Source organism: Macrosteles quadrilineatus, unplaced genomic scaffold (genome assembly GCF_028750875.1).
Source record: "Macrosteles quadrilineatus isolate MER2022 unplaced genomic scaffold, UCM_ALF_1.0 Scaffold_3__2_contigs__length_128488019, whole genome shotgun sequence".
Taxonomy (NCBI): domain Eukaryota; kingdom Metazoa; phylum Arthropoda; class Insecta; order Hemiptera; family Cicadellidae; genus Macrosteles; species Macrosteles quadrilineatus.
Window position 1 is genome coordinate 9,730,644 of NW_026542596.1, and position 16,765 is coordinate 9,747,408.

Sequence of the window (16,765 nt, forward strand, 5' to 3'; positions counted from 1 at the left end):
CTAGACCCGGGACCGATTTACTTTTTCATTTTGATGTCCCCAGAGACCAAAAACACCATTCGTTCAAATTTGTATATATGTATATATATATACGTCCGTGAACGCGATAACTTGAGTAACTTTTGTCCGATTTTGATGAAATTTGGTTTAAAGGTGTAAAGCGGGATAAACTTGAATGAGTTTGCGAACCAGCACGATCGGACCATGGGAACGGGGCTTTACGGGGGGTTTTATGGGATAAAATATGGTTTTCTCACTTTTGACCCTCAAAACACAAAATTTCCCGTTTTCTCTTTAGACCTTTTTAAAGAGCTTAAAAAAACAAACATTTTAGTATATAAAAGAATTTTTGTTCAATTATTAGTAACGGAGAAAATTTAAAAAATTGTAAATTTAAAATTCCCATGTTATTCTTATGGAGAATATTGTCAAATGTTGTAGTTTGCTTGTTTATGGATATATTTTGATCAAACTTGGCAAAGCTATTTATTTTGTACTAAGCTATCAATATTTTACTCAAAAACACACTTTATTAGTTTCCTTGTAGCAGCAAACCTAGGTACTCGTTAAACCTAATGTTATTAAAATATATTTAACTGAAAATCAATTCAGACAAATGGAAATTCGCTTAGTCGGCAGGTTTGCTGCGGCGGGGGTATTTAATAGTCACAATAATTCTGATAATTATATGTTTATGTTTATTTATCCTTACTTGATCCTGCTATTTGAAAGTAGTGTGAGAATCAGCCACTATAAACTAAGGATTGTTGTTGCACGGTTAATAGTTCTTAACAATATCGACTGTTCTTGAAGATCAAGTACAATAGTTAAACATTTTGTCTTAAAAGTGGTTTCATTTTGTACCAATGGGTGCCCAATAGTCCCGTAATACAGGTCCCAAATTTATTTGATATAATCCAAACTTCCATTAATTTATAGAAATCAGATATGGTTTATTGTACACTTATATTGTTTTGGAACTACTCCTAAAATGAAGTCATAATGTTGATAAAGTCATAATTGTCATAATGTCATAAAATGAACTACTCCGTAATAATGTTATGTTACTAACAATTTATCAGTTTCAAACTTTAATTTGTCGTATTATGCATAAAAATTAATTATTGCTTAAAACACTTCAATATCTATTTTGAAGTTTTGCTAAAAGACATTTCATTTATTCATTTATTCATATCAACGGATACACCATTTACAAAATATGTGTTTTAAGCACATGAGCAGAATGAAAAGATAACAACAAAAAAATACAAGATTTCACTGTTATTGAAAGACTGTTTGGTGTTCAGTATTTCTTCTTAAAGTCATGGGTTTGGATTGTTTTAAAATGTAAAAAAAGTTTGGTTTGATGTTTTTGTTTGTAATAAACACAATATAATTTCTTCTGTAAAAATAAATCTTACTTTTGTAATTACAGATTGTAGTTATTACTGACATCGTTTGTGATATCACGTACAAGTGAATCACGTTCGCATTCGCGTACAGTGACGATTACACATTATTTCTATAGTTATAATACTCTATTTGATCTATACTATTATATAAAAATCTAATAATGTCTGTCTGTATGTGTGTTACTAATAGGTGCAAAAACTACTGCACCAACTGGGCTTATATTTTACAAAAATATAGTTACCATACCAAGGACCATTATAGAACCATTCACATTTCGATACTGATCGTAGGCTTTGCCCCTTTGGCTTTAAAAGTTCTGAGGTGAACATTTTAAAAGTAAATATTGATTGGTCTCCATGGGTGCGATGAGAACACTAACAATGTTTGTTTATATTTGTTTTGACATTTAAATTTAAACAAGAAGAACTGCTAAACTGCATATTTCACAATTTCAGACAACTGATACAAAGAAATTAAATATAATATTTTCCATAACTATGAGGTAGGTTTATTTTAATCTAACCTTTTATCATGGATTATTTATTCTAAAACTATGTCAGTGATTATAGAAAAAAAGATTCTATAACAGTTGTTGTATTAACTCCGGCTCTGCTTTGGATTTTTTAAAGCGTCTAAGTTATGAAAATAATGTTATTGTATGTTTTCATGGAAACAGTATGAAAATTGCAATGTATAGATGTTTTGTATGGATTTGGAGGCTACGTTACAAATTAACCCATGTATTTCCAAATCGAAAAAGCATGGGGCTCAAACCCGGAACGAGTTTACATTGCCGTGAAATCACTTGGGCGGTTCGTAGTGGCGTAGCCTAGTGGCGTAGCGACCGTGGCGTCTGGCGTAGCGCGGTAGTCCAGCTACCCAAACAAATCTTGTAATTGAATGTTAATGGAATTGGTTTAATCTGCATTAAATCACTTGTCCGCGGCTATTAGGGCTGACAAATTAATTGTTCAGGACGTGAGGCGACTGGGGATGGCGAGATCTACACCTCGCTACGTACCACCTTGGAGAAGCGTAATTGCTTATTTTACTACGAGATTACGCTTTCACTTACGGGTGTTAACGAAGATTTCTTGGAAGTCGGGGAAGACGTGATGGAAGCCTGTTTTGAAGCGTTGTTTTAAGAATTTGAATGTGTCATTAGGAAAGGGAATTAGGTGACCGAATAGCCATAATATCGATTGCAAATTCAAAGATTGCCGTGATACGGATGTTCATAAGTTTTTATTACATTACAAGTCTTGTTATACCTGTTTTGCGTGCATCATGTTAAATACCAACCAAAGATGTTATACAGAAATTTAACATCGCATAAAAAAGACCTGGTTTCTGTATGCCTGAATGTTGGTTACGGAACTAGCAGTGTTGAAATTTGACACACTGTATCTTGAACCCAGATATCATAAAATAAAATAAAAATCTACGTCAACATAAACATCATCATCAAATGTTAAACTTCCCTCGGAATATGCTCCGATGATATTTTTGTTGGCCAATTTGAGATATAGCTTTCGCAAATATATATTGTTGGATTGGTTTCCAAATTCAATAAGGAAACCCGTAACATTAACAATTCATATATACAGGGTGATTGATATAAGTGTGCCAGCCGTTTTATTTGAAAACTATAAGAGATATCAAAAAAAGTAAAATGGTAAGTGCCTTGGATTTTTTATTTAAAAAATTGTCGGATATTAGTTGCAGCGCATGCTGAAAGCGGTCACGTATCACTAAAACTGCCATATCTCAGTTAATACTCGTTTAATCTTAAAAAATAAGGTGTCAATCGATTTGTATTAAAATTTCCTTAAGAAAGTTATTCTTGTAATTTTTTTGTAAAATAAACGGTTTTCGAGGTATTTAAAAAAACAAAATTTTGAATGGCCGCCATTTTGTTTTGTGAATCGGAAATATCGTCATACTTTTTTGGTAGCTTTGTCTAGTTGTCATAAATGTTTTTGCAAAGTTTCAATTTCGCATGTTTAACCATTCATTATAATAACTGAAAAAAACAAAATGATGGCTGTGTAAGTAACTAAGGACTTCCAGGCAATTTAAATATGGTATTTAGGTATGTTTCTTACCCAGGAGCAATGCCCTAAAATGTTGGTAGAGAGTTCCGGGACACCCTGTATACTTTTTTTGTTTACATTCTATACCTACCAACGATCACATACCTACAATTGTTATTTAGATTCCATGCCATACACCTATCTATCTATATACTTAATAACATAAGGGTTTTCTCTGTAACATTCCCTTTTTCGCCTGTTCTGCTGAACAGCTTTTTATGATTGAGGTGTTATTTTAAAGCTTATGATCCAGGGGAGTGACGAATGGCCAGTTACTGAGTCAATTACTTTTAGGCCTTCACCTCCCTAGCCTTTGTTTTATTTCTGGAGAATGCGTTCAAAGGTTCAGTGCTGCTTATTCACTTTCTTTATAAGAGTTTTAAATGTGAATGCATTAATTGTAGTTTAACAGCTGGTTACCTTGGTTTTTAACAACAGCTAAAACATTTTATGTAAGTAAATATTAAATTGGCTACTTTTATTGGTAATTAAAACATGATCGAGGTACGTAAATTAGGCTATACTCTTTATTTATATTTATATTTTATTTATATCATATCTACAACAGACATATTATATTGTATTGATATTATATCCACAACAGATGTATTGTAGGTACTTTCCTGTTAAAGGGAACATTCATTATTATCGATGATTTTTTCTCCATATATCGATATTAACAAATTGAAACATCAGCTGACAGCTACGATAGCCTATATAAATATTGTTCAGAATCAACAAACAATAATTAAAAAAAATAGATATTAAAATGAAACTGTTCTAAACTAACCTAACAAAACTAACCAAACTTGCTGTAACATTTAAAAACTCCGTTTAATATTCTCCACTCACCTTTTCTGTTATCAAACGGAATTTATAAGTGGTACAGAAAGGTTGGTTGGTTATGTTAGGTTAGCTTAGAAGAATTTCATTTCTTAATCCATATAATAGACCATATTTCAGCCTTAAGATCAGCTGTCAATTTGTAATGTATTGTAAAAGAAAACAAAAATATCGATGTATCGAAAAAAAATCATCGATAATAATGAATGTTCCCTTTAACAGGAAAGTACCGTATTGGGTAAATACATATTTACAAAGTGTTATTACATATTAGGAACCATGTTTTCTAACAAAATTTCCTATTACTATAATTATTCTCATCCTATGAGCTTTTAAATTTAATTTGTTCGGCTATAAAGTCATATTTGAAAGGTAAAAGGATATTGCGTTATTAGTTATGCCTCGGAGACACATTTTGACCATATTAAATGCGAATTTTGTGCATGGGTCTCTTCGTTATAGTTGTTATACCTGTTATACTTATTACAAGTTAATAAGTATTACAAAAGTGGTTGTAGTGCTCGCCTAGTAATCAAAAGGTCGCCGGTTCGATCCTGAGAAAAGTCAGTAGCTTTTTGATGGTTCGAAACTGGACCCAGCTGTTCCTGATCATTGGGCTTTAAATAAACTAGCTGTTACCCACAGGCTCCACCCCGTTTTACTACATTAGTATTAATAAAACTATTGATTGGTTAAGTTAAGATGAAATAAACAAAACAGAATACAGTAATGGTAATACAAACAAATAATAACAGCTGAGGTATTTTTAACATTAGGTAAATGGAAAGTTCCCTTTGGAAAGCAATTACGACCTTATAGGGCCAATTTCCAATTTATGAAATAATGGATAATTTTGCGCAAGGTTTCTCGTCATGACGAACATTTTAAGTATATGGTTTATGGGGGTGTGACTTGTAGTTTTCTCAAAAGTTCATGGGTACTTTTATATATATAGATGATCCTGACTAATACAACCGCTGATTTTAGTCAGTAACAAAGCTACACAGATCATCTCACACCATTCTACACTCATCCCTCACTCATATTTGGGTTAAAATACGCACCTAGGTGGCGTCCCCATCTCAATGATTGATAATTGATACAAAACGGAAAGATAAATTAATGAAACTAATTTATATAAATGAGGATTGTTTCTATAATCAATAGTAAGTGTTTTGATTGTTAAATGTGTAGGCTATAACTTTTTCCGCGCCGTCATCCCCCTCCAAACTCAGTTAGAAGAAAGTAAAAGAAATAAAAGAATAGCCAGGGTTTTTGCTTTTCTACTCCTAGCATAGGTTAGTTTGGCCCCTAAAAGTTATATGATGATGTTACATCTCCGTGTTTTAGAGCTGTACAACTAGTAAAATATAAATAAATATTTATGGTATAAATTCATTCACTCAAAACCATACAACGGTTATCCAATTTTGAATACCCAAACCGAACTTTCCAAAAGACCCTTAAAATCTCCGTCAGGAGATCAGCTGATAATTCAGATACGAGTTATAAATCTTGTAGCGTCGTCTGCAGGTAGTTAGGCAGTATTGTCGCCTGAGCCATATTGATATATAGTCGGATAATTACATGCAGTACCTCTAGTCGCCCGTCGGCCCAAACCGGGCATCAGGATTAACGGGATTAGAACATGGGGCAAATCGGCAAAGGCCAAAGGAGAAATAAATTGCCTTGGGTGAAAGCGATAATGAATTAGGTAACTTATCAATTGGAGTAGGTATCCAAGCAAAACTTTGATTCTGAAAATCAGTTTGTGTAAAAAAATTAAAATGTACCATAATTGATTTTGAAATAATTGTAGACTGCGTGTTTCCTCACACTTGATTGTCTATTCTATTTGATTATTAGTGGTGGTTTAATTTGCTGGCTAGTTAGTAAATAATATCAGTTATAAAATAAGTTTTAATATTCACAAACGTTGCTTAAAACTTGAAGTTTTATGATGATTCAATGATTGAGAAAATCCATGAAAAATAAAAAGTAGCACATATTGAGGTACCAGTTATTTTTTTTCATTTAAAATAAATCCTGTAAATATTTACATTAACATATAAACCATTAAATATAAGTTTTTAGTGAAAAAGGAAGACTCACAAAATGAATGGAGAGTAAATTTATACTGGATATCAAATAAACTCATTTTACGAGATCTAAAAATGAAAATATAAATTGATTAAAATGCTTTTGTATAAATAGACTGTTATATACGTGTGTAGAATGTTAAGATTTAAATACCCAACTATGTAAGACAAAGTACAGCCCAGTTCAAACCTTTTTTTCCAGAAGTCATTTAAAGTGCTCTTGGTAAGGTTATAACCCTAATGGAACCTAGATTATCAAATGGTTGGAGTAAAACCATTGTCCTAAAGGTTCACTTTTAGATCCAATTAATGGCCAAAAGGCTTTCAGCAATAATACCGAGGCTTAGCATCAAAGTCCATAGGAAGATAGCCATCTGAAAGTCAAAATATTGAAAAGATGTATTTCAGACAAGAAGCATTTCCCCACCGGAACCCCCTGCACTGATATCCCAACCTAAACAATAATATACCTAATAAAACTAAACTTAAAACACCACAGCGTATTTATTTTTGATCCCAAATCTCAAAACGCAAATTTATAATTAACCAACCATCACGAACTCGTCAAAAGAAAATCTGTAAATTACACCCTCGCATCCCAGCCTTGGTGAAATCCTACAAATCCAGTTACGGTCTTGTATGGTAACGAGTATTTCCTAGCTTCCCGTGAGACCTAGTGTAGATAACGATTACACATGGCGGCCACAAGATGGCGGTCTATGCATGCACGAGTCTGTGCACTAATGTATGGGAGAGTTTCTGCTATCCCGCGGGAGGTCGCTACCGTACACTTGGACACGTACGTCGGTGGCCAAATACCATCCAATTAACTTCCAAATAAACTCGAGGACGTGTTGTACGTTATTGTACGACTCCCTGGGAACCACATCTCCTTTTCTCTCTTTTCTTCGTTACCTTTATTCCCCGACCCACTTAAAATTTGTCTTATACGTGTTACAATAATCTTCTTGTAAATCTTTCTAAGTTTGAGATCTTTCTGCTTAAATATAGACTAGCTGTTACCCACGGGCTTCAGCCCGTTTGAATTCATAAGTATTAAAACTATTGATTGGTTAAGATAACCTAAAATAAACAACACAGAATACAGTAATACAAACAAATAATCACAACTGATTTTAATAAGGTAATAAATTGAAAGAATAACATACAAAAAAGTACAGCTGAATAATTTTTAACATTAGGTATATTGAAAGTTCCCTTTAGAAAGGAATTACGACCTTAAAGGACAATTAATTTATGAAATAATGGATGGTTTTGCGCAAGGTTTACTTATGGGGGTGTCACTTGTAGTTTTCTCAAAAGTTCATGTGTACTTTGGGATTTATATATGGATTTGCAATTACCTTTTAAATCGTACCCACTCACTCAACCAATTGCAATCTGAATGCCAAGAACGTTTCCTACTTCCAGGTATTTTCATTGTAAACTTTTGTTCTTAGCTTGTATTTCATGGGGTGGGAAAATGTGAATTTAATTGTACTTTTCCGTCGTCTCCACCTATAGCGAAGTGTAAATTGCATGTCTACTCTGTTGCAGAATTTTTCTATGCGATTTGCATATGTAGTCGGCCTAAACGTTCAACGATTGTTTTTAAACGATAAGTCTGGTGAAATTAACTATCAAATAGTTTATTTTAAAGAAATCTTTGCAATGATTTCAATTGTACTGAGCATATTTTCAAAAATTAAAAACAATTGAAAAATATCCTTTGATTTCAAACCAGCAATGTTACAATAAAGTTCGGACGACTTATATCGCAGCACGATCAGAAAAAATGTATTTCGTATCTCATCTTTCTGCTGCATCTTGTGCACGATCAGAGCCTGAGGTAGTTCTGGATCTTATCGTGATATCCGCCCATTCCCGCCCAGGGCGTCAAACTCCCGCCAAGACACGCTCGTAGACGGACTTAAACCGTGTATCCGCGTCTATTGTCGTTTGATTCAGTGAATAGGTTTATTGTCATCTTTGACGGTGAAAGAGGTTTATTACGGTATTAATTTAGTTTAATATTAGCTTTTACCGTTTCTCCTTTTATGGTTATCACTACATTATTAGATTTCTTGTGTTATGAATTGCACCATTTGTAAGACTTTTAGATTATAATGGAAAACAGGGTTTAAAACCAGAGGTCCATTTTACATCACGATTAGAGAAAACAAGTTTGTTGCTGGTAGGGTTACGATAAGGAAGCGAATCGTCCATGAATGTTTTGACGATATATGAAATCCCGAGTGGGAACAATCGTGATTAACTGCAAACATCCACTTCGCGGCCATGTAGCTTAATAATATACTATTTTACTAATCACGATGGAAAATTTCTGCAATGATTCTTTGAATAATAATTAATTAATAACTTTTAGTACTTTCAAACGAGCTGGAAAGATCCGTTGCTTTGTCTTCTAGACTTGTTGCAGTTTCCACCCTGCTAGGCCAGGACCAGAGCAGCCCCATGTTGTGACCAGCGAGATATCCCTCTGACATCCTGTCACCCCCTGGGACTGCACTGTGACAGAGGTCCTTACAATTTGCTCGTCCTTTGTCCATGTCCTGGCAGTATAGCAAACCACCGTGATGACTCATTCAAACTTCAGTTCCACAAAACATTGTTTTTTATATATTTAATAAATAAACTGTAAATGTTTCAATTACTACAATTAATTATAAGAATAGATCGTTAAGGATGTTATGTTCTGAACTTAAGTACGACGATGATTCATTTTAAAATTTATTTCATGACATCTTTCTTTCTTAAAATAGAAAATATACATTCCTAAATTCTCTTGACTTTTGATTGAATTAAGTAACCAATGACAATACGCTTTAATAGATTGCATAAAATAAAATAAAATAAATTATAATATTATAAAATAATCATAAAATAAATTATGATATTTTATAACTTGTTTTGTTACAAACTGTGTCGTATTTTTTGTTAATATTTTGTTGTTATCATTACTTTTTTAGAGGTTAACTGTAAGAAAGGACCATGAGGTCCTAAGTTCGCCTCAATAAAGAAGGATTTTCATTTTATTTCATTTCATTTCATTGCATGATGTATTAAAACTTACTTTACATATCGGGAACATGTCTCGTAAAATGTGAAAGTAAACTAAATAATATGTTTAAGTAATTATGAATTCAAAATGTTGTGCAGAATGAGAACTATGGTTTTGACGATCTTTCATGTAACCTGATTTTATACTTATTCACTTATATTTATTCACCAGAAAAATTAAATCTCAAACTCTTACAAAATAGTTAGGCCTATTATTGAAATAAATTTTTATGAAGACCATACATTTACGTTTCTTAATTTAAGTGAAAGAAAAATTATGTAATTGACTTTAGCTTCCCAATAAATAATACTGCTGTCATGTAATATTAGAATGTTATTAACGGCGTTTGTAAACACATTATAATATTCATTTGTATAAGGCAAATATACAGGGCGTTGAACAATTCTTAACACACCCAAAAATAATTTATGATTAAATTTTGCAACTTCAAAATATCAATATATGATAACTTTTGTAGTTTTTTGCAAGGAATCAACATTTTGCCCACCTCCCCCCCCTTTTAGAGTAGATAGGGAGCAACTCATAATTTTCAAATGTAAAGACCCATGTTGTGACTCACCATTTTAAAGGTCTTGTTAAAAGAAAACGTTTGGTGTAGTTTGGATTGAAAACATTTACGACGATCCTGTACATAATGGCGGCCTAAAACACTTTAAAATTCAAAAGGACATATAGGTTTAAAGACATGTTAAAAGCTAATGTGGTACACTGGATTACAAATGACAGCTGATTTACAACAAGGTTTTTACAGTAACTATTTTTTAACACAATTCATTGTTGCTAGAAAAGTTATTGTTGAATCTCTTTGAACAGACGTAAAAATTAATCATACTTTGAAAATTGGTATTAGAGTTTAAGTTATAGTATTTATAAGCATTTTGTAATGTTGAAAAACAATTTTTACCTACATAAATTAGGCTATCAATAAACCAAAATAAAACAAAAAATGTAATCTGACCTTGAATTTTTATTCATATAATAAATAAGAGTTCAGATAACTATTGAGAAAAACTTTAAACATCCACATCAACTTCTGTACAACCTAAAACAGAACATGCTTACATTTCGTGTCTGTAATAGACGGTGTTCGATTTTTTATTCCAGATCTATTTTTAAAGTGTTTTTGGCCGCCATTATGTACAGGATGGTTGTACAAAATTTTCAATCACACCAAACATGGGTGTTTACATTTGAAAATGTTTAGTTGTCTTCTATCTACCCTAAAAGATGGAGGGAGGCAAAATTTTGATTTCTTTTCTTGCTAGAAAAGTCATTACATAATGATATGTTGTAGTTGCAAAATGTTATCTTAAGCCATTTTTTATGTGTTAAGACTTTTTCAACACTCTGTATGTATATTTTTATAAAACCTAAATATTTATTTTGTAAAAAGAACTTACAGTAGCTTAAGGTTCAAATCTTTCTACTTTTTCATCCTATGACACTATTCTGAGGAACCCCCAAACACTTCTGTAACCAAAACTTGACAGCCTAAAACAACATTAGACCTAACACCCCACTGATCTAATCACCAAACAGGCCTTTCACGTCAAGAAGTCACTTTCCATCAGGCAAAAGTCATCTCCAACAAAGGGTTAGAAAGGTCCTGATCAGCCTAGGGCTCATCTCTGTCAGTGTTTACAGACCTGGGCCTAATTGACAGATCTTCCTCGAAAGTCTCTGGGGGGATTAGCGTTGCCCCCGGGGGCGTTTGCGATTGTCGTGTGCCTAAAGACCCCCGGAGCTAGAGTATCATAGTAAGGTTCCACCTAGAACAACACTTGTGGACACTTCTGTGGAAATTGGATATGTTTGGTTAGGATGTTGGAAGGAAACATCATCTTGTCAAGACGGTCACGACGGATGCCATTATTGCCAGCCATGCAAAGCTGTGATTACTAGTGGTAGTAAGACTGCAGAGTTTAAAAACGTTCTTCTTGCTGCTTGAGTTCTCGGATTTATTATTAATGATTTTTACGGAAAGTAAAAAAATAAAACACATTCTCAGTTATGAACATTCGCCTATGGGGTCTGATGATGATTGGAGTGTCCAGTCGAATTTGATCACCACTTACCATCTTTTATGTATATTTACCGTATTGTTCGTTACCGTCTTGTGAGTTAAAAGTATTAGCGTATATGGTACTTCAGTATTAAACGGAGGCCACATTTTGTCAGCGCGCTGCGGCGGTTATGTTAGGTTGGGTTATCGTAAATATTATGTGTGTAGGACTTTCCTCGCTTCGTTATGAATCGAACGATACTTTCTATTATGATAACCCAACCTAACATAACCGCCGCAGCGCGTTGACAAAATGTGGCCTCCGTTTAATACTGAAGTACCGCGTATATATATGTTTTAAGTGTTATAAGACGTATCTTTTACTTACTTTCCATACATTTAATTACACGTACAATGCACGTACAATGCTGATTAAGAAGTTTTTTTTATGATTTTTGAGCTCTGGACTACAAGTAAACGCATGTAGGACATATATCATAATTATCTTACTCGATGAAAATAAAACGAGTTTTACGTGAGACTTTACGAATACATAAGAAATAATTCCAGATTGGAAAGCGTCGACTACACAGAGAGAACACCCAGCCTACCAAGCAATCCTACAACACGTGGGTTCATTATTGCCTCCGTAAACTATCCGGTCCAAATTAATTTCCAGATGAAAAATCACCAATTCTACAATGATAAACTTCCGATAACTTCCACGGCGAACGGCGAGTCGATTCTCGTCAAACATTTATATTAATGATTCCTTCAAGAAACTTGTAATTGTAACCTGTTAGGCACAATAACTAATCGCGATAGTATCTGGCGGTGCTGATCGGTCAACCCACAATCACACTCATGTCGTAAAGCCAAAAATCAATTATCATAAAGTCGTCGAATGCGGCGTAGGTATCACCGATGCTATCGGCCGCCGTCGATAAATAACGGATATTGTTTCTGTTGACCAAATTGATTCTAAATATAGGAGCCGCCCCCGGCCGGGTGATATATCGTGTGAGGCCTGCTTCCGATTTTTTCTTTGATTTGCTCGTACAGGTTGTCCAATTACCGTTTCACGCGTTACCAGTTATCGATGTCGGTCGTGGCGTGCCCCAGGGCTCGCTGATTGGGCCATTCTTTTTTCCCGCCAACTGAGACCCTATTAGCGTGCAAAGGGTGAACTTTCTCTGTTTGTCAGGGTAGCATGATTTAGTAGCCAGACTGGAGCCAATTATGCACAACTTTGATAAATATGTATTAAACTTTCAGAGTCGGAAAACGAGAATTCACTGTATTGCAGATCTTACAACTTAAAATTTTTTTCTGATTCTAAAAATTGAGTCGAGTAAAAGTATCACATTAGTATTTCCCATGAAGAATTTTCTTCACTTTCCTAAAATTATCCAACAAATTTCCTAAAATTACCCAAACGCAGCAAGCACTCAAAATCTTTTCTGAACATTGCAGATGTATCAAACGTTAGCCCAGGAATTTCCCTGAGTTACATTACCTCTTATCATTATTAATTTTATGTTTTATTCAATCATTAATAAACCAAACCATCCCAACTCAACCCTTGTAAGACGTATTTCACTAAGAAACCCAAGATTCATTATTCATCATCATCGTGTAAAAGTATTCAACTAATCCCTCAGCGAAGCTAAGAACCTTTCCCAAAAATAACTACAGATCATACGCGTTAAATTCAAGGAAGAGCCATTTTTCTCGCTTTGCGTGTCAACATAGATAATATTTCATTTCATGTGAGATTAAGAAATTTCCTCAAAACACCCGGGTTTATCTCATTTCTTCCCAAAGTTTTGTCTCCACCAAACGACGTTATTGTTATATTGCATCGAAACTCACGCTTAGGAATTATTTAACTACTATTTCCCATGAAGAATTTTTCTCTCGCTCTCCAAAACTATTCAACCAATCCCTGAACGTAGCATTAAAACTTTCAAAAAACACCATCTTACAAATATACCACGAAATTCTTTGTTATCCGTTAAATCGAACTGATCGCGATTATGATCTCCCACCCAGCAAGAGGTAATTTATGTGACGTTAAATTGACAGGTGTTTGGCAACATAATGGTGGTAATGAGTCGGGTCAGTTGGACTTTGGGGTTGGAATGTGACAACTGATGGATTTATGAGCTACCCTGTGAATCGGTCCTTAGTCATCGGCACAAAACACGTGTATTAATTGAATTCCCAACAAAACAACGCCAGAAGGGTACTAATCGCTGATATTTGTCCCTGTCTATCCGCGGGTCTGTAACGTTATTTAGTAGGCCGTGGTGGGCAGTCCGGGAATAAATGGGGCTCATTTTTAACTTTTTGATTGAACCCGAACGGTATGAGTTTTTAATCATTATGCTACTCCTGCGCTCAGTGATTAGTTAGGATTTTATTTGTCTTGAATTAATTAGGGACGCTTTATTTTTACATTTTGTGGGCTGCATTGACGTTAAGCTGGCAACTGGTTGGTTTAGTACTCGCCTGATTCGATTAGTCCTTGTTCATTGATCTTGTTATTCAGGCTAAATAATTGGTTGATATTGGTTGGTAAAAAAAATATTTAATATATTGTACTCTCATAGTTTAATCTAGTTTTGGTTAATATGTACCCCGGTACGTCATAGTTGAAAATAATTGGCATTTTGGACACATCAAACGTTTGTACACAACTTACCAAGACTTGTTAATATTAAATAGGAATATTGTTATATATGGAACATTTTTGTAATAGTCTTTTTATTACTAGGAATCAATCAGTCCATCCACCTTACAATACAACCGTAAGAGGGGTATCTAGCTGAATTTCCTTACTATGAAAATCCGTGTATAACATTCATAATTGATCTAAATCTTGGTAATAAAATATTCTATTACTATATCTTGATTTGTCTTTTTCATTCCTTCGTCAATATAAAACTCCAAAACATATATCTGAGGGCTTAGTTTTTATTTCCGTTATCAGCCGTGGAAGTTTTTCATTTCATCTAAACTAATTTATTGAAACCGGTCTTTAATAAATATTTTCTAATGTCTGCAATTACAAAAAAATGTGTAATTTTCTGCCTGATCATGTTAAGAACATAGTAAACTATACCAGGTTTGGGGAAGAGATGGAATGTATGATTTTGATAAACATGAAAGATTATTGAGTATAAGGCTGGTTTTACAGGTTGTTCTAAGATTGTGCACATCATATAAGATTTTATAATCATCTCAGATAATTAACCATAAAAAATGGTATGATTAATTGTCAAAATAGCTACAAGTAGTGCTAACCGCGTTCTCTTATATTTGATCGTGTTTTGATTAGTACATTTATGTGAAATTTATGTAATTTTTTCGATACAAATTTTGAAAAAGTTGTGCGTATCTACCTACTTATGGCAATCCCTTGAACTTTGTTCAGCAACTATAAAATTAGGTTCTGAATTGGAGCAATCTCAACACGGTAACATCATATTTTAATCGTATATTGCTGATATGAAGACTGTTAAGGTTGTATTAATCTGTTAAGGGGTTTTTTGTTAAATGAATCCATAAAATGTAAGGAGAAAAAGGATGTCTATGTACTGTCACAGGATTGCTTTATTTTGGAGCCGAAATATAGTAGATACTGACGCATTCCAAGGGATGACCAAAAACTGGTATTACACAATTTTTAACATGTGTAGTAATGTGATCACAATGGATTGGTTAGTTTAATTAAATTTTAGAGATGTGTCTTGTCATATTTCGTATCAATAATAACTTTATTTTCCTATTATTTTTCACTATAACATTGATTTCAAAGAGTGTTCACACTAATAATACCATCCTTAAATGATACCCAACTTGTAGTGATGCAACTTTTAAAAATAGCTGTTAAATAATATAAATGCTATTCAATAGATACAGTTGTACTGATGACTATCGGATTATAATTCCCTTGTATCGGACAAATAAATGTTGCCGATGAAAGGAAATAACAGGTTATCCGTTTGCCGCCCGCAGCTCCGAAGCGAGAACAGTTTGGAACGGTTTGGACAGGAAAATTACACTCTGAGGAACTGGTAACATCGTTTCATATGGAGCTACTGGATTAGCTTACTGGTACTATCTGTTGGATCAAATAGGCCTACTGGAAGAATTTAACATTGAATTTAAAGCCTTTCACTTTTTGATGATAAAGTTGTATTAATTTATAGACCCACAAAGCGAATTAATGTACATTCCAAATTTTATGTCATAGCTTTGACTCGTCCTTGTGTAAGCTTAAGCAAGACCTTTTTCAAATAATCCATCTTGCAGTGTCAAATAATTAAGTGTACTTTCAACGGACCAGCCGTCCCGAGGCATCAATGGCAAATCTGATTTCGGCGTCTAGACTTTTCATGTTATGTCTTTTATATCGATGGTTAACACAACCATCCAATTGTTTAGTGAGTTTATAGTTTTACAGCTCATACATTAATCATTAGTCCTAAACATTGATTTTTTTTAAATGGCGAATGACTTGTTAGTTGTTAACTTATTCTAGATTACGTTCATTATAAAAGTATAGTAAATAAATCACGGTCCTGTAAAGGTACACTCATACAAATGTTGTAGGTTTTTTTTTGAGTTTTTGGTTTTCAAGAGAGAAGACATGTTCTTAAGTAACCTTAAACAGCTCCTAACCGTATACGCACAAGTCTGGATGGTAATGATCAAAATAACTCACTCCAAAAGCCGGCCAAGCTCCTGATCACCCAATACATTGTCTTGCAATGTAAGTTCTTGGAAATTGTAGCTAAGTTATAGTGTCTGTTTGATAGTCTAGGATCTAACTTATTGCTACTATTACCAAACCATAATTTTTAATTTTCCATGCATAGTTAGCTAATTTTTATATGAATAAAATAGCTGGGTAGCTGATTAGGTCATAGTATTACCATAATAATGTAAGGTCACCATTCCGATCAAATCTGAAAAGGACAGAAGCAGTTTCAAATTTCGTTTCGGCTTCTGTAGATTGCCTAAAAAATGGTCTTGGCAAAAGAAACAGCATATCTCAAAGAATTAGCTTCACAAGATTAGCCTATTCGATTCCACAATCATCCTTTATTCATATACGGTTAGTCCCTTTCCTTTCAAAGTGATTATATTCTCTATCAAACTAATCATTTTTCTCTTAAACATCCACGTAAGAAAGTGTCTTAAACCA